At 46.8% G+C, this 23788-nt stretch overlaps 2 long non-coding RNA genes across 2 annotated transcripts; both read left to right on the plus strand.

The window, feature by feature from the left end:
- The first annotated feature begins 1154 nt into the window (after window positions 1-1154).
- LOC109677959 (uncharacterized) lies at window positions 1155-1925 on the plus strand. The gene is made up of 3 exons (XR_002211649.2): window positions 1155-1251; window positions 1682-1761; window positions 1859-1925. It is a non-coding gene; the product is annotated as an uncharacterized lncRNA (long non-coding RNA).
- A 13986-nt stretch (window positions 1926-15911) lies between these two features.
- Window positions 15912-23254, plus strand: LOC141415727 (uncharacterized). The gene is made up of 3 exons (XR_012440666.1): window positions 15912-16035; window positions 17202-17326; window positions 21200-23254. It is a non-coding gene; the product is annotated as an uncharacterized lncRNA (long non-coding RNA).
- Window positions 23255-23788: the final 534 nt, after the last annotated feature.

Consider the following 23788-nt stretch of genomic DNA (forward strand, 5'->3'; position numbering starts at 1 on the left):
CAAACAGCATTTGGCGGGTTCATTGCGCCGTCCCCATGTCCGGCCATCCTCTTCCCCGGTCGGGGACCAGAGTCAACCCACAGCCCAGCCTCTGGGAGCGTTGCTCTAACGTTCAGCTCTTTCTTTGACCGAAGCAGAGAGAAGAACCCTGCTCCCCACATGGACTCGTCACGTACACGGAGAACACGGAGCCCCACGCCCAGCAGGCAGTGGGGGCCTTACAAGTGTCAGCCGTCACTTTTGTTGCTGATTCTATTAACCAGAAAACCTACCAGCAAGGGCGGGACAGGCGGCATCTGGTGTGGGTCCAGTCCTTTTGCAATGGCCTTTAAGCTCACAGTTCAGTTGCTGAAGCAACTGAAGTAGAGAGGGGCTGACTGATTCATCCCGTGTCCCCAAGAGCGTTAGTCCTCTTTCTGTCACCAAAGGAAGAAGCATTTGTTTCAGCTCAGTGTCAGAGGTTGGCCAAGTCCCTCCGGGCCCATGGCAGAGGAGGCTGCTTGCCTCGAGGGTGCTACCTAGTTTAGCACCCTCGATTAGCAATCTATCAGTCATCAATAAATAACTTTTAACACAGAACCACCTCAGATGACCTAGGACATCTTCCTAACTGCCTCTCAAAGGACGTGACCTTGGGAAAGTAGACTTACACACATGAACGAGATCGCTTAGTGCAGACCATGCCTAAAACACTAAGATTTTACTTCAAGATTCTCATTTACGGAATTTGATTCCCACACCAAGCCTTATAAATTTGACTTCTTTTCTTTTGCAATGCCGGGACTTGCTCAGGCACCACCGAGTTATTCACCCAAGTTTTTGGGTTTTTTTTTTTTTTTTTTTTTTTTTGGTGGGACTGGGGTTCGAACTCAGGGCATCACGCTTGCAAAGCAGGTGCCCTACCTCTTGAGCCACACCTCCAGTCCATTTTGCGCTGATAATTTTGGAGATGGGGGTCTGGCTTCCAATTGTGATCCTCCCGATCTTAGCCTCCCAAGTGGCTAGGATCACAGGCGTGAGCCACCAGTGGCCAGCTTGCACCGTGCTTCTTAAGAGGAAGAACAGTCAGTTCTAACCTGTGGCTTTTCACCCGTGACCAGGCCGACTTCTGTTGCTTCATGTTGTCTGGGTTTGTGCAAGGAGCAGAGGGAGGCCTCTGTCTTGGTGAGGCTGCTGGGCTGCACAGGTCTGGGAAGATGATAGAGCTGGAGTAGAGAAAAAGAGCCCAGAAGAGTCCTGGCCCCATATAAGGTGACCATCAGGAGCAGAAGGGCAGGGTCTGGAGGGGCACAGAATGACCAGTGGGGGATGGACAGAAAGAAGAACTGGCAGAGTGTGCGAGGCAGGTGGAGGGGAAGCTCTGGGGACTGATTTTCTAAACAGAGCATAGGATAGCTGACTGGGTTGGGTATGCCATGCAAGAGAGGCCTAGTGGTGGTTTTAATTCTTTTTACATAAAATGGCCTCTTTGGGCATAGGACCACGGTCCCCATTCCTCCTCCAGGACCAATCTTCACTGCCTATCACTGAGAGCCCCACAGGGCACTTTCAGCTCCATAAAGGCAGCTTCCCCTTTGATGTAAAAAAGACACAGAGGCAGAGTCTAAGGCTGAGACCAGGCAGGCAAGTTCGAGTTCTCAGTGAGCCTGGCGCCATTGTTCCTTCTCTTCCACTATTTTAGCAAGCGTCTTCCACACCCAAGATGGCCCCATCAATCAAGATGGTCGTTGGTCACCGAAGCCTCAGTGTGGCACTCAGAAGGTAAGGGCAGGGCAGAGAGGGCACCTCTTGGCTGCGTCAGCCTCTGATGGAAATGGAGTCTAAGAGTAGACTTTTAACAAGGCTCTTCCTTCTGCAGGCAGCTCAGACCGTGCATCACGCAGCTCTGCGAGTGAGGACGACGGGGAACAGACATGGCGTAGGTGACTGGTGCTCTCTGCCACCCTTCCAGTCTTCCCTCCCTCTTTTAAACTTTTGCCAATTTTCTTAACTTGGTTCTCAGTTGTTTTAGGGCAGGCTCTCTACCACTTGAGCCACTCCACCAGCCCAGTTTTGTGTTGGGTATTTTTGAGATAGGGTCTCATGAACTATTTTCCTGGGACTGGCTTTGAACTGTGATCCTCCTGATCTCTGCCTCCTGGGTAGCTGGGATTACAGGGGTGAGCCACGGTGCCTGGCTGGGGATGAATTTCTAACGGTACAGTTTCAGGTGTCTGTGGTCATCTGACGCTAAGGAGGAGACAAGTTAATAGACAATGTGCTTTACGTGCAGAAAGCTACACTTTGTCACTTTGTCCCCCGAGTCTCACTTCTGTCTTCCTTGGATGTCACAGCTGGATAAAATGATGCCTCTTCACCGCTGAGCTTCAGGCTGCTGCAATCTCCGAGTCAGTGAGTTTTAAGCCTGGCTGTGCGTGAGAATGAAAAGACCCCACTGTCCAAAACACGGACATGGGCTGCAACACGGTCTCCAGGGCTGTTATCAAAGCTGTACGTATTTTGAAAAAAGCCCATTTCATACTGGTGGGCATTCGGTGTTGAGAGCTGTGGTTTTGACACATGTTTGATGAGTGTGCACGCAGCAAAGGCCTGGGCTGAGGACGAGGCTCAGTGGCAGAGCAGGCGTGTAGCAGGCTCAGAGCCCTGGGCTCCATCCTCAGCACCACGAAAAGCTGGGGGTGGTGGGGAGTCCAGTGCCAAGAAAGTCCCACCCCACCCCACCCCAACCTCCATTAGCTCCACTTAGGAAACCAGGCCTGTGACAATAGGGACGGTCTGAAATTCTCCATCGGTTTCTGAATCGGGACTTTGCGGTTGAGGACTTGCTGCTCTGGTTATGGGGTGTCTGATAACGGGGTGTCTCCCTGAGTTGCCTGGAAAGGGTTTTGCATTTTGCTGAATCAGACTTTCCCTCAAACCCTCTTTCTAAAATGGTGGGTGGAGGGGAGTCCTGTGTAAGAGAGGAAAAAAATCCCTCCTCTGTGTTCAGTGACTGGGGCTTGGGGATTAAGTTGACAAAGAGACAAACAGGAGAAAACTCTTATTTTCTCGCTCATCAGGGGTTGTGCAGAAAAGAAGCAAAAATGCCCCAAGGAAGTGGGTAGGCCTGGGAGGCTCTGTGCTGTCTTTGAGAGGGTGGTAAGTTATGATAAGACAAGGAAAAGGAATTTGGGCTCCAGGAGGAGCAAATGGGGAAGAGTAAGTATGTGTGTGAGCCTAATGGAAGATAAGACTTGCTTTGATAAACTTTGCTTAGGGAAATTCATGGCAGTGCTGACTTTCTGTGTCCTGTGATAAGGGTCGTTCTCTTATCACAGGGATGGAAGGAGGGGCGTCTTCACAAATGACATTTATGCCCTTCTTTTGGGCAGGAAGGAGATGGCAGAGGATTCGTTTGTCTGCTAGCTGAGTGCCTTCAAGCTGAAAATAACTCTTATGTCAAGATATTTTTGGTGGCATCTTCTGATTCTCCAGAGCAATGGAACTTTGGGAAAACCCAGATAAATTTTGGGAACTCCAGATTCCAACTTCAGGAAGACTAAGACACTTGACTTAGGGTTCTCCTCCAAACACATTCAGTAAAGATTCATATTTGTGGACAGAGAGTCTGATGGACCCAGCTTGACGTGGAAGGTCAACTTTGTGGTGGTTGGGGTAACAGAGCCTTCTGGTGGGGTGGCCCAACAGAACCGTAGAGAACTGCAAGATGGGAAATATGTCTCCAAGAAGGAGAATAAATGACATTTATAAGCTCCTACAAACCTGCTAAGACGTTGGTTGGAGCACATCCCTTGTCCTATGTAGGAGAAAGATGGTAATTTCACATCTTTTATTGATGCTCCAAAGATAGCCAGGGTCCAAGCACAATATGGTCAGCTGCAAAGTCCAAATGTTATGTCCTTCAGGAGAACCTGAAAGGATTTACAAGTTTCATGGTTGGACATGAGTTTTGGAATGGGTTTTGAGAATATTTCACCAAAGATGAGACCCAAAGTACTTCTGTGGTCGTATTTTACAGAGACACAACATCAGGTGGCCTAGCGCCAGCCAGCTGTGGCTCCGTGGTGCAGTTTGGAGTCAGGAACAATAATGCCTCCAGCATTGAACTTTTTGTTCAGAATTGCTCCGGCTATTTGTGTTGCATGGCGCCATTTTTAAATTACGAGGTCCTCAAGAATAAAATCAACAGTCAGTCGTGCATGGGTGGAAAGAGACACTTGACTTAGACTCTCACATTAGGAAACAGGACGTCTTGCAGTGTGGGTGAGAGCATCCCATCAATGAGCCTCTGCAGTGAGTCTCTGTACATTCTAGACTTGTCCATGTGCAGATCCTGCTCAGGTAAGATTTGCAGCACAGAGAAGCAGAGCAGAGCCAGTGGGCCGAGCCACACCTGTTCAGGTGCTCTCCTCCCACCTGGCCCCGGAGGTGAGTGCTACGGGGCTTCAGCTTGGACCTAAAACTGCTGAGTCTTTTCTTCATTTCTTCTTCTTCTTTTTAATGTTTTTGTTAGTATGTGATCACTATAGTTACACAGGGGGCTCCATGTGACAGTTCCATACATGCTACAGTGTACCCCGGTTTGGCTCCTCCCTCCATCCTCCCCCCTCGTCCCCCACCCCCTTCTTAAATGACTTGGACAGGGTTCAGTGTCCCACGTTCACACAGGTGTAGAAACACATCCATTTTCACCTCCTTTACCCTCCTCCCTTGCCCTCCCTCCACCAGCGTCCTCCCCAACACGACCCGTCCACGTTCCCGTCCTTCACTGTCTAAGCTCTGTTCACTGTTCATGGTTTTCTCTTGACATTTTACTGCAAATGCATTGTGCTAAATCAGGGTAACCCCACTCTTCCTCACCCTTCCCCATCCTGTGACGTTCAACCGTTTTCAGTGTTTTGTTGTGTCTTGTTCCCACGCAGACGTGATGTGTCTGCACAGTTGTGTGTGTCTACACAGATGTGATTTATTTCAGTATTGCTCAGTCTTTATCATTCTTTTCCTCTTTCCCCCTGCCCTAGTCTACTCTACTCTCCCACTTTTGGAAACACGTTCTGTATATACTTACATCTAGATATATGCATACATAGATGTAGTTATATATTATCTATTTATTTATATATGTAATATATATTTATATATTACATATATAAATAAATATAAATAAATAAATAAATAAAATAAATATATTTATTTATTATATATAAATAAATATTTATTTATTTATATATAATATATATATTTATATATATTATATATATTTATATATATTATATATATAAATATATATTATATATATATATATGTGTGCTAATGCTTGCATTTGTATTGGATCTATCGTCCACATCCCAAGTCCTTTCTTACAACTGGGCCGACAGGCCATTGCATCTGCCCATCATATTTAGACATGATAAGTGCACTAGCTCACTGAATGCAAGAACGGGCACACAGTCAGTATTCATTACAGTAAGAGCATTTTTATTAGTCGTAGTAATGCACGGGAGGCTGTGTATATCAGAGAGACTCTGGTGTGGAACCATGGGGGCCAGTCCTGCTCCTGTTGTTCACTAAACAACTCGAGAGGTCGTCTTCTCTAGGGCCTTACTTCCTTCAGCTGAGAATGGTCTCACATCTCCTGTTGGATGTCCCCGACGCACAGACACAATGCAAAGGGGATTTCCTGGGGTTGCACTGTGCGGAAGCCCTGCAGTGGTGGCTTCCTTCAATGGCGGAGCCCGGGAAGAACTGAGAATTTCACAGCTTGGAGTCAGTGCTGTTCGATCACCCTCCCCACAACCAAGGTGAAACCCATTAGTCAATGCAGAACGCTTGTGCATCTTCTGAATGTCTAATCTCTAATGGGAACTGACCTCTGGGGTCCTGAACTTTGAGCATCTGGAGAGGAACTTTCTGGAAAGCTGCAGTCACATCAAAAACATGGGGGGAAACAAGAGGACCAGCTGCTGCCAAGGAAAACTCCATTTTTCATGAATGGTACAGGGGAATTACTACTGGAGACGGTTGCCTAGCAACCTTCCCCTTCCCCTTCCCATCATCTTTGACTCCCTCCTTGCCTACTTCTGACATCTGTTTCTTCTTCTTGGGATTTTTAAACTTTTTAAAGCCCGGTGTTTATTTATTTATTTGTATTTTGAGAGGAGCTCTCTCTCCAAGTTGCTCAAGGCTGGCCTCAATCCTGGCCTCCAGCAATGCCCTGACTCAGCCTCCCCGGTGGCTGGAACACTGGGCAGACCCCGCCATGCCTGGCTCGTTCTTCTTGCCATATTGTTTCGATGTCTGAAAAAGCAGTGTCATTTGGAAAACATGCTATCTGGACATCTTCCTTAAGGAGTTAGTGGCCCACTTTTGCCAACTATGTAACCAAAGTATATGTTTTGGTTGGGAGAAGAATTTGAAAAAGGAAATGGCTAAAAACCCTACCTTCTGATGACACTGTGCTCGGCTGCTGTCATTGTCACAGCAGTCGTTTGGGTGGATGTGTGGAGTTTCTGGCTAAGTGGCACGGTAGACAATTTGCCTAGCTTGTGCAAGGCTCTGGTTCTGATTCCCAGCTCTGAGAAAAAAAGGCTGAATATGGTTTTCTTTATTTTGGAAAAATATTTAACAGCTGGGCCTCTAAAATAAGCAAAAATGAATGCTAATTGACAGCATTTGTCAAGATCTGTGGTGTGAACTTTTCCATGACAGTCATTTTTAGGGTACCATTGTGCTGTTCCTGAAGGCAGAGTTGATTGTGTCGTTGGTTTTTTTTTTGGTGGGACTGGGATTTGAACTCAGGACTGAGCATTTTGACACCTGCCAGTGCAAACCCCAAGAGGATTGAGCCTAAAGAATACCGTGTTCAGACCCACGCAAAAGCAACCAAACTCAGGTAATCTTGAACTTTATTACTTATTATTATTATTATTATTATTTTAAGGCAGGTCTCAATAGGCAGCCCAGACTGTCCCTAAATTTGTGACCTTTCTACCTCAGTGTCCCTAGCAGCTGAGATTACAGGCACGCAGCATATATTGCCATTACTGCTTATCTTTGTAGGCTGCATATTGGAAGTCACCCTCAAATAAAGCAGGTGGCAAATTCTCACTTACCTATATGTAGAGAGGACATCAGGAGACCTGGCCCCCAATACTCTGGAAAACCTTCAGGAAAAAATCTATTTGACCTTTCTTTAAAGATCACTGATGCTTGGGATGTTGACTGCATTTCTTAGATTTTATGAGAACAGCTGTCTTTGAGGGATGGAGTAGAGGAACCTTTCCTGCTTCCGTCTGACATTTTGACAAGGCTAGGAGCGTGGGAAGGACACTGGACTCAGTTCAGAGGACTTTGCGAACTTCCTTCCCTTCTCTTGCCCATCTGTAAGGGTCATGTGCTGTGGGCAGAGAGCAGTAGATTGGAAAATGATGGCCTTTGTGTGTCAACCTTAATCCTGGTGCCTACTCACTGGGCAATCCCTGAATGGCCTCGCAACTCCCAGTTGCAGTCACCTCTGATGGTGTGAACAGCTGGTATCTGCCTCCTCCCCCTTCCTGAGGTGATCAGTGGTGGTTTTTCATGACAACAAGACATGACAGGTCACTTTCTTTTAACTTATTTATTTATATTTGTTATCATTGTGTTGGGGTATGTTGTGACATTTATAAAAGTTCCCAATATGTCATATACCAAATATGTCATAGTTGAATTCGCCCCCTCCATCATTCTCCTTTATCCTCCTTCCCTCATTCCTGGAATAGTTTCAACAGGTCTCATTTTTCCATTTTCATACATGAGTGCATAATATTCCACCACATTCACATCCATTCACCCACCCACCCACCCATCCAGCCATCCATCCAGCCATCCAGCCATCCACCCATCCAACCATCCATCCACCCATCCATCCAGCCATCCACCCATCCAACCATCCATCTATGCATCCAGCCAGCCATCCACCATCCATCCACTCATCCAACCATCCATCTATCCATCCACCCATCCATCCATCCACCCACCCACCCATCCAGCCATCCAGCCATCCATCCACTCATCCACTCATCCATCCATCCATCCATCCATTCACCTATCCATCCACCCATCCACCCATCCGTCCAATTCTTCATAGTTGAATTCACCCCCTACATGATTCTCCTTTATCCCCCTCTCCCTCCATTCCTGGAATAGTTTCAACAGGTCTCATTTTTCCATTTTCATACGTGAGTGCATAATATTCCACCATATTCACCTTCCCATACCCTTTCCTTATATCCTTCCCCTCCCACTGGTGCTGACCCCCAGAAAGGTCCTGTTCTGCCCTCCTTTTCTACAATTTTGTTTAAAAAATGACATTTTTGTTGTTTAAGATAGCTCTACAAGGAGTTTCATTATGACATTTCCATGTACATATGTATTATAACCCAAATTGGTTCATTCCCTCCATTTCTCCTTCTTATGGTGATTTCAACAGGTTTAAAAATTCTACATTCATTCTTGCATAGAAAGTACATCAGCCATATTCACTTTCTTAACTTCCTTCTTTAACACTCCCTCCTTGTTTATGACCTCGCCTTAGTGTAACCTGTTTTTCGTATTATTGCTGTGTTTGTATTTGGTTTGTATTCCGCATATGAGAGAAAACATGGTGGCCTTTGTCTTTCTGAACCCGCCTAATGTCACTTAAGATGTTGTTCTCCAATTCCACCCATTTATCTGCCAATGACAAAATTTCATTCTTCTTTGTGGCTGAATAAAATTCCACTGTGTATAAATACTATAAATACCACATTTAACTTACTGGTTTTTAACCATAGTGGGGAGAGCCTTCTGCACAACTGGAAGAGATGCTTTATATTTGGTTTATCATTCTTTTCCCTTGTTTTAGAGGAGACTATAGCACTCAGACATCGATCCAAATCAAAGCCTCATTTGCTCAGGTGCTTGGTTTGTTGGTTGAATGAAAGAAGGACTTGCTTCTGATTGCCAGCTGTCTCCTGAGTGTGAGCTAATCTATATTCATCTGTGACTGGGAAATGCATAGTTAATGAAGCCCTATGTTGTCACTCGTCGTGATAGTTTTCATCTTAGAAAGCTGGTGTCTCAAGATAGAGCATGTTTAACGCACAATTCAGTAATGTTGGTAAACCTCCAGCAATTATTCCTGGACATTATGAGGTTTTCTCCTACTTCTTTTCAGCTCCCCACCCACCCCAGCCCCGTCCTCACAAGCACGAGAAGAGCCTAAGGTGAAGGAGGCACCCACCTGCTGCCTCTGCCTGCCCGGGAGAACCAGGACAATCCAGCGCCTTCTCAGCCTTGCAAGCAGCAATGGAGTGGGGGGTCCCTTTGTCAGTGCACGGTTCAGCGCTCTGTGATTGGAACTTCTCTCTTGGCACTGGGTACCTGACCTTCCAGTTTCTCAGGAGCATATTGGAAGAGTTCCCATCAGGAAGAGGACACTGGCTTCTGGCAAGACTTGGCCATGGGATTAGAGCAGATGACAGTCACAGTTTCTATGTTCCTGGATCTGAGAGGCAGCTGGCCATTGGCAAAGTCCTCAGGGAAGACTCCAGGCAGAGAGGATTTGACTCAGCTTCTATCTAATAAGAGACATAGAGTGTCAAGGGTTCTGACTTAACTCTTCTTGGGATGGAGAAAAAATCACAACCTGTGTGACACACAGGACTGGCTTAGACTTGGTGTTACCACCTGGCTTTAGCATATTAGACAAGTCACTTCACTTTTGGAGTGTCAATTTTCTGTGAAGAAAATGAGTTGAACAAAACACTTGCCAAGGGTCCTTCTAGCTCCAAGATTCTTGGCTCAATTATGTATGTCCCCTTTTAGAGCCCTGCTTAGTGGGGATCATGGTTCGAAGCCAGCCTGGGCAAATAGTTTGCAAGACCCTATCTCAAAATTACCCAACACAAAACAGGGCTGACAGAATGGCTGAAGTGATAGAGCACCTGCCTAGCAAGCATGAGGCCCTGAGTTCAAACCCCAGTACTGAAAAAACAGCTTATCATTAATAGTACAGGGGCATTGTATCGTACTCTGAACAAGTTACTCCTCCTACATTCCCTTGCTTTCCCTTCCCAACCCCCCTTCCTTTTGCCATCTTTATAGATGTACATGAGGTACATAGAAAAATAATTTTGTTTTGCAGGTGTGGGGTTTGAACTCAAGGCTTCGCCCTTGCAAAGCAGGAGCTCTACTGCTTGAGCCACACCTCCAGTCCATTTTGCTCTGGTTCTTTTGGAGATGGGGTCTTGGGAGCCATCTGTCTGGGCCAACCTTCAGCCTCCTGCTCTCAGTCTCCCAAGCAGCTGGGATGACAGGAGTGAGCCCAGCTCCATGTAGAACTTATGGAGGGTCAGCTGCCTCCCACATCCCAGAGGCAACTCATGCGTCCCTCTTTCAAAACTCACCTTCCCGCTCCATTGTGTGAGGTTTCCAGGATCGCGTGATACCCACCTTACTTAGTACAGCTTTAGCTCGTCTGCCTCCTCACTTTTTTCTCTTATCTCACCTAAGCTGGGAACTCTCAGGGCCGCGACACTACTTTTCGTCATCCCTGATGCATGGCCCCTGAAGTTCACCGCGGGACCCCATTACCTCATCACCACCCACCGTTGCTTCCACCACCCTTCCTCCAGCTTCTCTAAGCCTGCAGTTCTCTAACTGCACCAGGACGCTCATCCTTTGGTCCTGACTTATTCTCACCATCGAATTTCATTCTCTTCTTTCCCAGGTCTGGGTCCGGTGCCCATCACTACAGTCACTTCTTGCCCATGCGGTGAACTTTGTAGCCCAGTGGATCAGTCGTCTAGGAGACGCTCATCCATGATGAAATCTGAATCTCCACCTCGTCTGTAACCTTCACTCGAGCAGCTGAGTATTGCAGGACACCACCACCTGGCTGCGTTGACGACATCTTGCTTTGGTTTTAGCACCACGAATCTCAATGGTACATTTTTAAGCTTGCCTCGTTGGTTGGTTTGCCTACCATTTTATATGACTGTCATATTCACTCCCCTCCTCCCTCTTACTGTCCTGGCCACCTGTCCTGGACCTGTACACGGTTGTCTTCCTGCACCTCCCATCTGTCTCCTTAATCCCTGTGAAGGAAAGGCAGCAGCTCTACTTTGGGCTTGGGTTTCATTTCCTCTTATCTCACTCCTGAGTGAACTCACTCCTGAGTTCTTGCTTTCTTTTTCCTTTGGACCTGCATCTTTGGCACATCTTGTGCTGGCCTTGGGACACAATGACTAACGAGACACCATTCCCTCTGTGAAGCCCTTGCAGGTATCGAGCTAGAAGACCTTAGGGCGGGTGCCTCTCTCAGGAGAAGTGCAAGCTTCTGTGTGGACACAGGTAACTCAGGGACTTGTTGGATTGGGGAGTGGGAAGCAGGAAAGTCACTCCCGTGTTCAGTGGAGATGTAACAGCAACGCTGTAAATCACCGGTGTTAATTTTCTTTCTTTTTTAAATTTTTTAGACAGAGTCTTGCAGTGTAGCCCATGCTGGCCTCAAACTCGAGTCTTCCTACCTCTGCCTCTCTTATTCTCTTTAACAGTAATCTTATATTTCCTCATATTGGAACCCCAGACTCTATGTTATTTTTTACAAAGTGGATCCTCTTACCTGTATAAGGTCAGTCATATTTCTTGGGGAAGACTCATGACAAAAATCCATGTATGTCTTTTCCATGTGGCTTTTTTGTACTTTATCATGGAGAAGATTTTGTGAAGCTGAAATGTCCTATTGCCTTCTAATTCTGTGTTTTGTCATCTTGCTCGTAAGACCTTCCTTCTCAAAACCACACTCTTCCATCCATTCACCTGACACTTAGTAATGGAGTATCTGCAATAATAAAAGAATTTCTGTCGGCTCTGAGCTTACATATACAGTACCCTCCTTTGGGCAATTTTCAATTTTAGTTGGAGAAGGAAGCCAACGACATTTGAACACATTCCTTTAATAGGTTCAGATTGTCACCATGGCTTTGGAGGACATAAGCAATGATAAGACTGATACCAGTGGGGAAGGGGTAAGAGGGTTACCTGAGATAGATAGATAGATAGATAGATAGACAGACAGATAGATAGGAGTCTAAGAGAGATGACGTCTGATGGATGAAGAGGAACCAAGCAGAGCTGGGGCTGGAGCTCAGTGGTAGGTTGCTTCCCTACTATGTGCAAAGTCCTGGGGTCCAGCCCCAGCCCACAGCCAACCCATGCCTGGGGGAAGATATATTCAATCAGAAGGACAGTGAGGGACCCTTGCTGTAAAGCAAGGGAGGTGTGGTGCAGTGAGGTAGGAGAGGGAGCCAGCGCGCCATCTTGTTAAGGCATCGAATTCCCAGGACAGTGAGAAACTACAGACAGGTCCTGAGTAGAGGAGGACGAAGGGGACACCCGGTCCCTGACAGCTGCGAAGGTAGTTCCTCCTGCCTTAGGAGGAACTGTAAAGTTGCCCACCTGAGTGCAAATCGTCTAAAAGAGTCTGAAACTTTCTGGAAAGCTTTCGCTTGGGAATCAAAACCAAATTTTCTACTTCCCCACTTAGGCTTTAGAACTGGAATGCTGACATGAAAGTGCATGTGTCACACCTGTGCTTTCAACAGGAGCCTGTATTTAAGGCAATGTGTTGGAGGTTTCTTTCAGAATAGATACATTGATTTTGCTTTGGGGATGCTTTATTTTAAAGTGAGGTGCAATGGTCTGAATGTTCCAAAAGCAGGATTCTTTCATTCTTTCCACAAACACACGAAAGTGAAGGCGATTGACCAGGTGTCTTACAGGAAATAGGATTTTGTAAGAAATAGTCTCAAATGCACTGGGGAAGATAAGGCATGAACATAAGTCATATTAATGCAATAGAATTCTTCAGGGAGTTTGATGGGTTATTGCCACACTGCACAAGGGAGCTGTCCTTGGCTGTGAGGGTGGCCTGGGAAGACTTGGGATGTCACCAGGGTGGAGAGCTCCACAGTACGCATAGGAAAAGGGACTCTACAAAGACAAGAATGGTTGGGCATATTTGGGGTAAGCCAACGCTACATTTGGACACAGGCTGAGGTAGACTTAGGGCAGAGGAAGAGCATGGCTTCCTGGTGCTGGTCAGGACAAGAGTGTCAGTGCTTTCTCATTATTCTTAGAACTCAATGCCTTACTTATGATGCCCAGTTGGTCACTCTGTGGACTCCAGTTGGAGCTGTACCCATGGAAATGTAGATTTGAAGCTGTGTACCGAGTCCCTGGCTTGACTGGACACGGTTTGTCCCCACAACTTCCCAGGTCCCTTTTGTCACATCTGAGCACCTATCCCCAGGAGGCATCCTGTGCTTTTCTTGCCAATGGTCCCAGAGGGTTCTGTCTTGCAGAGGACTGCCCTAGGGCTGCCAGGCCACCTTACTTGCAGGAAGGATCAAGGTGCTGGTAGTTCCTTCCATACAGTGTACCTCCTTCCTGGTATCTCCAGGTAGATCATGGATGCCAGCCCACTGGCCTCAGGGAAGGACGACTCTGGACCTAATTTTCCTTTCAGAGTTCCTTGGTGGGATCAGGCTGAATCTACTTGGTGGGGCTTGGCCTGAAATTGGGCCAGGCCCTACTCAGCCTCCTCCTCTCCCTGTCTCACTTCCTCACTTCCACTCTGGCTCTTCTGGAGAGACCCCTTTAATGAGTCCTCAGACATGAATTCTCCCTCTAGAGTCTACTTCCAGGGAACCTGACCTGATAGGCTGACTTTAATTTCCCTAGGAAGGTGCAGGAATGGCCGTAGGGTGGGTCCTTGTGGGACCAAGGGAAAAATGGTTTTACTGGAACAGTGAGACAACAGCTGACTGAGAGGATTAAGAAGGGAGTGGGTGCTGTGACAACTTTCCATTCTTTTGGGGCGTCCTGCAGTGTTTGAAGGCCCTTATTATGTTGGAGATATTTCCAGCTTCTTGTTTCTTGCCTCATCAAAGCAGAACCTCAGAAAATGGGAGGAAATTGCTAGCATCTTTTTTTCAGGTGGGATGCAAGGGTACCATGCATCAGACTCACCCGTATCAACCATCTGTTCGGAAATGAGCAACTCGGGAAAGGCACCTAGCGCAATCCTTTATAATTTTTGTTGAGTAGGTGGCAGCTGAAGTTTTCTGAGGATCGGTGGTTGTGAGATTGTGGTCCTAGGCTGTGAGGTGGGTGTGACAACGGTGATGTAGGTTGCTCAGTGGGTTGGTGGTGACAGAAGCACAGCAATGGAAATTGTTTTCTCTTAGGCCAGTTCTGGGGCCTGCTGTGGGATTCTTCCTGGAAGACTGGCTTCAGTAACCTGGTTATCCAGCCCTCCCGACAGTATCTTTTCAATAAATTCCTCTTCTGAGTACTTGGAGTCAACCTCCATTGCTCCTGTAGGAGCTCTGCCTGAGACAGCAGACCAGGAATGGTGGCAGTGGTAAGCAGATTTTCTAACACCATCTAAAAATGAGAGCGAAGTCTAGTAGACAGAGCCAGCCTCTCAGATGGCCCCCCATGGATGACCACTCCTTTTCAGGTTTGTGTCGTTCAGTGGTCCCCTTCCGTGTTAAAGCAGGGCTGGTGTGTGACTTGTAGAACTCAGAGGAGGTGACAGAGTGTGGTTGCCACAGCCAGTTCATACAGACACCATAGCTTCTGAATGGGTTTCTTGGATGGCTCACTCTGGGGACGTCAGCCACCATACTGGCTGTGCCGTGGTGATGTCCACACAGCGGGGGACGCACTTGTCAGCACCAGTCCTTCAGTTATGTGGGTGATCCCACCTCGAAGGGAGCCAACTGCCCATGCACTGTTCAGACACCACAGCCCCAGAAAAACTATGACTGCAGCCTTGTGAGAGCCCAAACCCACAGCTTAACGACAGAAACCAAGACAGACAAGGAATCTGAAGGCTGTTTTAAGCCGCTGAGTCTTGAAGTGGGTTATTATGCAGCAATCGATGGCGGAAAGGTAGTGTTTGAGGAGGGTTTGTTTGTACAGGGCAGGGGAGAGCTGAGCCTGTCTACAATGAGAAGAAAGGGACAGAGCTCACGGGGAAAGAATGGTGATCTAAGAGAAAAGATTGCTGAGCCACAGTGCAAGGTTCAGAGAGGGAGGAAGGAAGGAGGAAAGAAGGAAGGGAGGAAGGAGGAAGGAAGGGAGGAGGAAGGGAAGAGGAGGGACGGAAGGAAGGAAAGGAAGAAGGAAGGAGGAAGGGATGGGATGGAGGAAGGAAGGGATGGGAAGGAAGAAGAAGGAAGGAAGAGAGGGAGGGAGAAAAGAGGGAAGGAAGGAGGAAGACAGGGAAGAAGGAAAGAAGATAGGGAAGAAGGAAGAGAAGAAGGAAGGAGGGAGAAAGGAAGGAGAGTGAGAAGAAAAGGAAGGAAGGAGGAAGGGAGAGAGAAGGAATGAAGGAAGGGAGGAAGAGAGGGAAGGAGAGAAGCAAGGAAGAAGGAAGGAAGAGAGGATAGAAGGAGGGAGAAAGAAGAAGAGAGAGAATGAAGAGAGGGAGGGAGAAAAGGAAGGTGGAAAAGAAGGAGGGAGAGAGGGAGGAATGGGAAGGAGGAAGGAAGGAAGGGAGGGAGGAATGGGAGGAAGAGAGGGAGGCAGGAAAGAAGGAATGGAGGGAGGGAAAGAAGAAAGGAAGGGAGGAAGGAAGGGAGGAAGGGAGGAAGGAAGGGAGGGAGGAATGAAACAGCACTAGCTTTGGAGGGAGGAGGAACTTCTTTCTTTGCCATGGACTTAAGCTAGCTGGAGTCCAGGATGAGCATACCGTGGACATAAACTGGACCGTGACCATCAGCCATGACGGAGGGGCGTGGAGTCCTTGGGTGTACTTTTTAACCATCCTACCAAGTTCATGAAACAGTGCCATTGTTCTCATAATTTCATAGACGAAGAAGCTGACACTTCCAGGCCTTGAGGACCCCGTTCTGTTCTGTCAGGCAGCAGAGGACACACGGCCCTGACACTTTCAACACCCCCTGCATGGTTTACCCAGGACCAACTGTTCTGGGAAGATTAAAAGTGAGTCAGCTGGAAAAGGAGACTGTTTCTTCAGGGAAATGTAGGACGCTGGACCTTTACAATTTCAGGGACAAAAATAGACACAAAGAGAAGCAGACTTTTTCCTAGAGGTTTAAGTGGCTTTTCAATTCCCCCAGAGGGTCGGATAACATCAACAAACACTTGCAGAATAGGCACTGTTTTCATCCATGGCAAGAAGTTTTGAAACGTAGGAAAGTCACTTGCCTCCTGCTGGTTTTGGGGGGAGGTAAAGCTTTGCAGACAGGGGTGGAGTGGCTCGAGCCCCACGTGTGTACTGATGTCTAACTGCATTAAAGTAACCAGAGACGGTCGCCTACCTGTCAGCTCTTGGTTTGGAAGCTTGATAAAAGGGGATCACTGCTGCCCAGGTGGTCACGAAAATCAGGACCCCAGGGCTGGGTGAGGTGGGGGAGCAGAGGGTGCGGTCAGAGTACTTTAAGAAATGATTAGGATTAAGGAAACCTCACCATTAATAAATAAGTGACTCAGTTGAAACTTTAAAAAAATAATAGGGAACACTGGCAAATAAAAAAGTGGGGGAAGGAATAAGTGGTGCAGGAATTGGTCCGGGCAAAAGTCAACACCGTAAGTAGCACTGAAACAGAGGCTCACTGGGGGCCTCTGTGCACCGTTGTTTTGCCTTTTTTTATTGCATGTTCTGGAAAATGCTTTGCTTCAATAAAAAGTGTACCAAAGCATTGATTCCTACTCAGTGTGGACCTGCAAGTGATTTAATTATCTCTCCCCTCGTTCTGACTTCCTGTGGTGAGCATGACTTATGTTTGTAAGGAAATGCAGCCACGCTCTGTGCTGATGGGCCGTTTGCTTTTTGGTAGTTGGTAGGGTTCCAACCACAGAAGGTAGAGGATTCGCTTCTTTATGTATTTATTATTTTGGGGGGAGGCTTACTGGGGTTTGAACTCGGGGCTTCGCTCTTGCTAGGCAGGTTCTGTACTGGTTTTGAGCCTCCAGCCTGAAGATTAAACTCTTGTGTTCTTTCCAAACTGTGGCTGGGATCCTGCAGATGAATTTCAAGAATGTCTTAGTGAATCCCTCTCCATATCCCCCCCAAAAAAAGTGAGGTGAGAAGAGATGCCAATTCAAGGGTCCTCCAGCAGTTTTAACCCAGTGCTTCTCACACACAGATGCCCACGTCTGCTGTGGAGTCCTGGAGGTCCGACGGGGGGCCGAGGCTCTGCTTTTCTGATGAGCGAGCTCTGGGGGAAATGTTTGAGGCTCTTGGCCCATGGACCACACTTTGAGTGACAAGGTGAGATTCTTAATTTACCCGACTTTCCCTACCTGCAAATGCAAGCGGTGAGAAGCAAGCACTTAGCTGGTAGAGTGACATGCATGTAGGTGGGAGCCCACAAGTGGACTCTTTGTGGGGTTGTGGAGTCCTTAGGAAAGCCTCACGGTGCAAGCGCACTGACGTGAATATGGAGGTGTGTACACCTCTTTTGATGTCTGTGTGCTTTTGTGGGATTCTGGTGACCTTCTTTTAGGAAATTCCTGGCATTGTATAGCATCTCTCCTGTTGGAGTTGCATCAGTGATCAAGAGAAAGCACCAGTCCTTCCTCTTGTCTTTTTCCTTTTTAACCTTTCCCCAGGATCTCTGGTCTCCGAGTGTAAATGCGTGCGCTAACGCAAAAGTAAATCCCAGACGCCTATCCAGCAGAGAGGGATCTGGCTTGCTGGTAGAGTTTAAAAGATTTCCGGCATCTGATCTCTCTGTGCATGGCGATTTTCATCTCGTCCTGTCATGGGTAAATCCTATGGAGCGAGAGCTGGAATAACTTCTTTTGGAAGACGTATAAATCTTTGTGATGTAAGTCGTTGGGTCTTCGGAGGCCTCAGATCCTTGCAGAATCCAAACACGTAGTGCCTTCTGCTATGACAGGAGCAGGTACTTTTCAGAGCGTCATGGCCAGCTCCTCAGGGCACCAAACTCCATTGCCAGGGCTGGGGTAGGATTGGGATTTGGTTCTTTTCCGGGGGATGAGTGTTCTGAAATTTGGTAGCCATCCCACCTAACAGGAACCGTTGAAAACGGGCACAGCAATAACCGCCCCTCCAGAAAGCTTATTTGCATTCTTTGGAAATTCCCACGGTGCAAACCCTCCCGCTGTGGCTGACTTCTGTGACAATAAAGGGAAAATTGTGATGAAAGAGACATTGTAAGAACCTTAAAAATCGGAGTCGGGAGGCCATTAGAAAACCGCGTCTATGCAGCCAGCTGTTGGCTGGAATGGGAACTTTGGTCTCCTCCATCCTCGGACCACAGGAAGCTGGAGTTGCCCGCGATGTCGTGTGTCCAGGGGGTCAGACACATACCCAGGACACATATCCGGGACATTTCCCTTCTGCTCAATCAGCCACATAGCCCCTTTCAACACCCTGGAGTTCATGCAGCTCCCTGCTTCTCCTACCTTCCTTGGAACACTGACCTTGTGTTTCCCACATCGCAAGTTCCAGGACCCCAAAATGAAGTGCTTTGACTTCTGCACTTTCAGAGTTTGAAAACAGATGGGCATTTTCACGCCTCTGGATCTCATGGTGGCAATTGTGTGGGGTGCAGAGAAGAAGGGGTGAGGTGGAGAAATACAGGGGTGGGGGAAAGAAGGGGGGAGGTGGTGCTGAACTGTACAGGACTTAGGTGGAGCAGATGACAGATGGTGACGTCCACACAGTGCAGTGCCCTCTGGATGGTAGCACTGACAGGATATTTGCAGAAGGTAGGACAAGTTTCTGGACCAGGGAGACACCATGGCTGTCAGATGGAGGATTCAGCTCTAGGTGGCTTTGCTTGTGTCGCTGGCCAGTCCTGGGATTTTGAGCAAGTTCCTTAACTCTTCTGAGCCCAGCTTGAATCTACGGGAAACAAAGAGGAAATGTGAGTCGGTTTGGGCTGTTACCACTTCTCGGTTGTAAGGATGTGAAAATCTTAAAATCATCCCTTGTGCTCCCAAAGGGAAGTCATTTATTACATGAACTGGAATTTAAAAAAAAAATAAAAAAGCAGTGTAGACAGATACGGGCTCCCTGATCCACGTGGAGCCATTGCAAACACTGACTCAGTCTCTATTTCTTTATATCTGAGGGAAGACTGAATGCCCGATGGCTTTTGTCACTTTTAACCGTGTGCAAAAGTCACTTGACATCCAGTCGTCCTTTAGCTATCAGGAAGTAGGGGCTGAATCACTGTGCGTCATGGTTCTATGTGGTCAGGGAGACCTGGCAGCTGTTCCAAGGGACGGTCAGAAGCCCAGAAGACGTCTTACCTGGGACTTGCAGGTGGCCAGAAACTGTGTCATGGGAGAGTTTCAAAGTTAAGCTGGAATCGAGCTGTTAGGGCAAATGGATGAAAAGAAGTCTAATTCTGGGAGTCCAACTTACAGGTAGAGTTTGTCATTTGTGGAGAGAATGGAGATTGCAAGTAATCTGAAGGGTAAATTATCCCAATTAAATTCTTTCGACCCAGGGATTCTCCAGGAGGAACACGAGGAAGCACAGAGGGCCTAACAAGCACGAGGCCCTGAGTTCGATCCCAACACCACAAAAAGGAGAAAGGAATACTTGCGTGTACACGTGAATTAATGCACAGACATTCACTGCAGCAGTCTTTGCAAAAGCTAAAAGAGCATCATCGCCCACCAAGACGGAGTGAGAGTGGCCCAGCATTGAGGGGGAGGGAACAGGTGCAATTCTTGGCTTACTCTTTATTCTTCTGTGTCAAAATCTTTCCCCAAATAAGCCTGGAGGGATGGCTGAGCTCCTCCCCAGCAAGCGCAAAGCCCTGAGTTCAAACCCCGACACCACCACCACCAAAAAAAAAAGACATTTCCAAAGTCTCTCACACAAGAATGCAAACATGCTTACTTGTTCAGCTTACAAAAAAGGAAAAATGTAAAGAATTACACCAACATATTTAAGAAGTCACATCTAGATTAATAGCATCTTAGGTGTGTAATTTTCTATCATATTCAAATAAGCTGTAAGAAGCAGGTATTGTTTGTGTAATCAGAAGATTGAAAACCAGCACATAAATCTGAATGCTCCTGTGTGTTTGCACTTGTTTGTAAAAATAAGAACAGCAAAAATAAATATCTGGCTTGAGGATACATTAGCGATTCCTTTTCTTCTGGTTTTCTTTCTTTTCTAAGTATTCTGTGACAAACACCCTTTCCTTTTAAACTTTACAAAGCTACTTTAATTTTATTTTATTTACTTTTAAGTTTTTGCAGTACTGGGATTTGAACTCAGGGCCTACCCTTTGATCCACTCCACCGACCCTTTTTTGTTTTGTTTTTTTTTCTTTTGTGATTGATTTTTGTGAGACAGGGTCTCACCGACTATTTGCTTGGCTGGCTTTGAACCACGATCCTCCCGATCTCTGCTTCTTGAGTAGCTGGGATTACAGGCGTGAGCCACTGACCCCTGGCACAAAAATATTTTTAAAGAATGCGTTGCCTATACAGTGAAGGCACTAAACACAAGAATACATTTGGTTTAAAGTGATTATTTCTCTTATTTCTTTTTCCATCTTTGAAAACTTAGGATAAAATGAGGGTCTCAAAAACAGACTTCTGCTGTTTCCATCTTGGTACTGTCTAAAGCAAAACTATGATAATTCCCTTACCTCTTACCAGAAGGAACACCATTGGGCTGGGATGTAGCTCGGTGGTACAGCGCTTGCCTAGCATGCGTGAGGCCCTGGGTTCGATCCCAGCACCAAAAAAGAAAAGACAAAAAAAAAAAAAACCTCTCCCCAGAAGGAACACCATCAAACTCTAGCCGTGACGCCTTTTCTAAAGAGATCGACCCCCCCCATCAGTGATCCTTTGGGGCTTTTTTTTTTTTTTTTAACAACCCAGGTCAAGCACAGACTTCCAAATGGATTTCTGACCGTCAACTTTACAGGAGAAAAAGCCTTTTTATGGACGCTGGACCAACCAGATCATCAATTTCAGTGCAGCAAGGTTGCGGCAAAGGAAGCAGTGTGGGATTCCGTTTTAATTTGAGAGCACCCCCATCACTGCAATTTGGGGGGATGGCGGTGTTTAAGGAGCGCATGGAAAAAGAATTCTGACTTTTGTTTCTAATTAATTTCCTCCATCCTAATTTGCATTTTCTTTGTTGAAGGTTACCTGAATGAAAAAGAGTGCCCCGGGGTCAGGGAGACTTGCCTGAGATGGAAAGGGACCCAGAGGAAGGAAGAAGCGGGGGTTTTGGGGTGTGCACATTTGCATTCAGCGCTCTCTGGAATCGTCTCTGATGGCGGAGGACTTAGAAGTATAAAGTCACTTGAAAATTGCAAATGGCGGCCCTTGATGGCTCCTGGTGACATTCTGCTACCTTCACTCAGTTTCTTCGCTGGGTCTCAGAAACTAGACTTCTTTTCAGAAATCCAACTCACCTTTCAGAACCCCCAGGTCATGTTTTCAACCTGCAGCAGAATCACCCTTTGCCATCAGAAGCCATAATTCCATCAACCATTGACTGACACCACGACCCAGGCTGGGCAACTCTTCTCCTCAAGATACAGAGGTGCCATTACCCAAGTGTCCCTAAGGCTCTTGTGACATAAAATGACAGGAATTTCATGTTCAGTGTGGCTGGAGCCCTGCCTCAGGCTACTGTGAGTCAGAGGCGCAGTGTTTGTTCAGCTGGAGAGTTGAGTGACTGGTTCTTCTGGAAGTTAATCATTTATGGCAAAATTGCTTGGCTGGCGTGGTCACTCTGGTGGAAGAGAAGCCAGAGACATTGTCACTGGCCATTGTCACTGGTCACTGCACCTTTTCTCCCACTCGTGCACGGCCTGGGGCCTTCTGCACATTAACTCCTTCTGCCTCCCACCCCTCACTCGTCCCCTCTCCTCCCTTGTCAACTGAAGGCACAGGACCAACCTTCACCTGCCAGGCAGCACCGGGCTCCAGCATGGACTCCAGTTCCAGGGACCTGACTGCAGCGTGGTCAGTGCTTGGTCAGTTCTCCATGTTCTGAGCAAGCCTAGCTTCAGGTCCCTGGTGGGTACAGGACTTGGTAGTGTCCCCAGGGTCACACACCGCGAAACTGAGCACTGCCAGACATTGTAGCCTCTTTCTGTTCCAGCTTCACCTCCATTACACCTTCCTTCTTATCCCTCAGCTCCAAGTAACTGTGCACATTTATTTATTTTTCTGGTGGCACTGGGGTTTGAATTCAGGGCCTACACCTTGAGCCATTCCACCATCCCTTTTTTTGTGATTTTTTTTTTTTTTGAGATAGGGTCTTGCGAACCATTTGCCCAGGCTGATTGCAAACTGAGATCCTCCTGATCTCTGCCTCCTGTGTAGCTGGGATTACAGGCATGAGCACCAGTGCCCAGTGACCTCTGATCTTGTCATTGGTGTTTCAACATCTTTGTCTTTAAAGGGTGCACAGAGAGCACACAGCCAAAAAAGTAGGAAGAAAAAGTAGTAGACATATATCAGAACTGTAACTCATCTTGTTTTTGTAATTTATTTATCTTTGTATTATTTTCCCTGGGATCTTATGAGACTCATGATATCTGCCAGTGTTTAAAAATCCCACTGGACAATGGACAGACACCTAAACAATGAAGGACAAGAATGAAAAACGGGTCATGCTAAGGGGGGGGGTCACTAACAGGAGAGGGAGGTGAAAGAAGGAAGTCAGGAAGGTGAATGTGGCTGATGTCCTTTCTATTCAAGAATGAATATAAGATTTTAAACCTGTTGAAATCACCAGAAGAAAGGGACTAAGGCAGAAAGGAGAAAAATAGAGGGGATGAAGCAATTTGGGTTATAACACATATATCCATGGAAATGTCACAAGGAAACTCCCTGTGTAGTTATCTTAAACAAACAAAATGTTTTTTCTTTTTCAGTAACAAAGGACAGGAAGGTAAAACAGGTCCTGTCTGGAGGTTGGCACCAGTGGGAGGAGGAGGATATAAGGAAAGGGTGTGGGAGGGTGAATATGGTGGAATATTATGCACTCATGAATGAAAATGAGACCTGCTGAAACTGTTCCAGGAATGGAGACGGGGATAAAGGAGAATGGTGGAGGGGTGAATTCAACTGTGATATATTGTAAGAACTTTTGTAAATGTCACAATGGACCCCAGTGCAGCAATAATAAACTAATAAATAAAGAAAAAAAATTTGTATTTGGAGGCTGGGGATATAGTGTCACTCAGTGCTGCAGTGTTTGTCAGGCATGCACAACTTGGGTTCAGTCTCCAGCACTTCAAAATAAAAGAGAGAGAGAGAGAGAGAGAGAGAGAGAATGAATAAAGGCAAGGAGGGAGTGAAGGAGGGAGGGAGGGAGGGAGGGAGAAAGAATGAAAGAAAGAATACTAAAGGAGAGAAAGACAAAAAGAAGAGAGAGAAAGGAAGGGAGGAAGGAATCCCCAAGTTTTAGCTCAGAAGTCAGAACCGTAAATAAACGACACCCTCTGTCGTTCTTTTCGCCTACTGTCACAGGGGACAGACTGTCACATCGTAGATCTCATCCTGAGCTGGAGGTAAACTTTGTAGGTTTTGGTTTCTGGTTTCTATCAAATGAGCTTTCAGCTTGGAGGACGATCTGGTTTTCACTCAGAAACCTCTAAAAATATAAAGTAACATTTGGTAGGAAGGAAGGCAGGCCATAAGAATAATTTGGCTGGTTCTTGGGAACAGCTAGTGACTAGGCACTGCCAGGATTGGCATTTGTCTTCTAACAGAT

Source organism: Castor canadensis, chromosome 13 (assembly GCF_047511655.1).
Source record: "Castor canadensis chromosome 13, mCasCan1.hap1v2, whole genome shotgun sequence".
In the NCBI taxonomy this organism is placed as follows: Eukaryota; Metazoa; Chordata; class Mammalia; order Rodentia; family Castoridae; genus Castor; species Castor canadensis.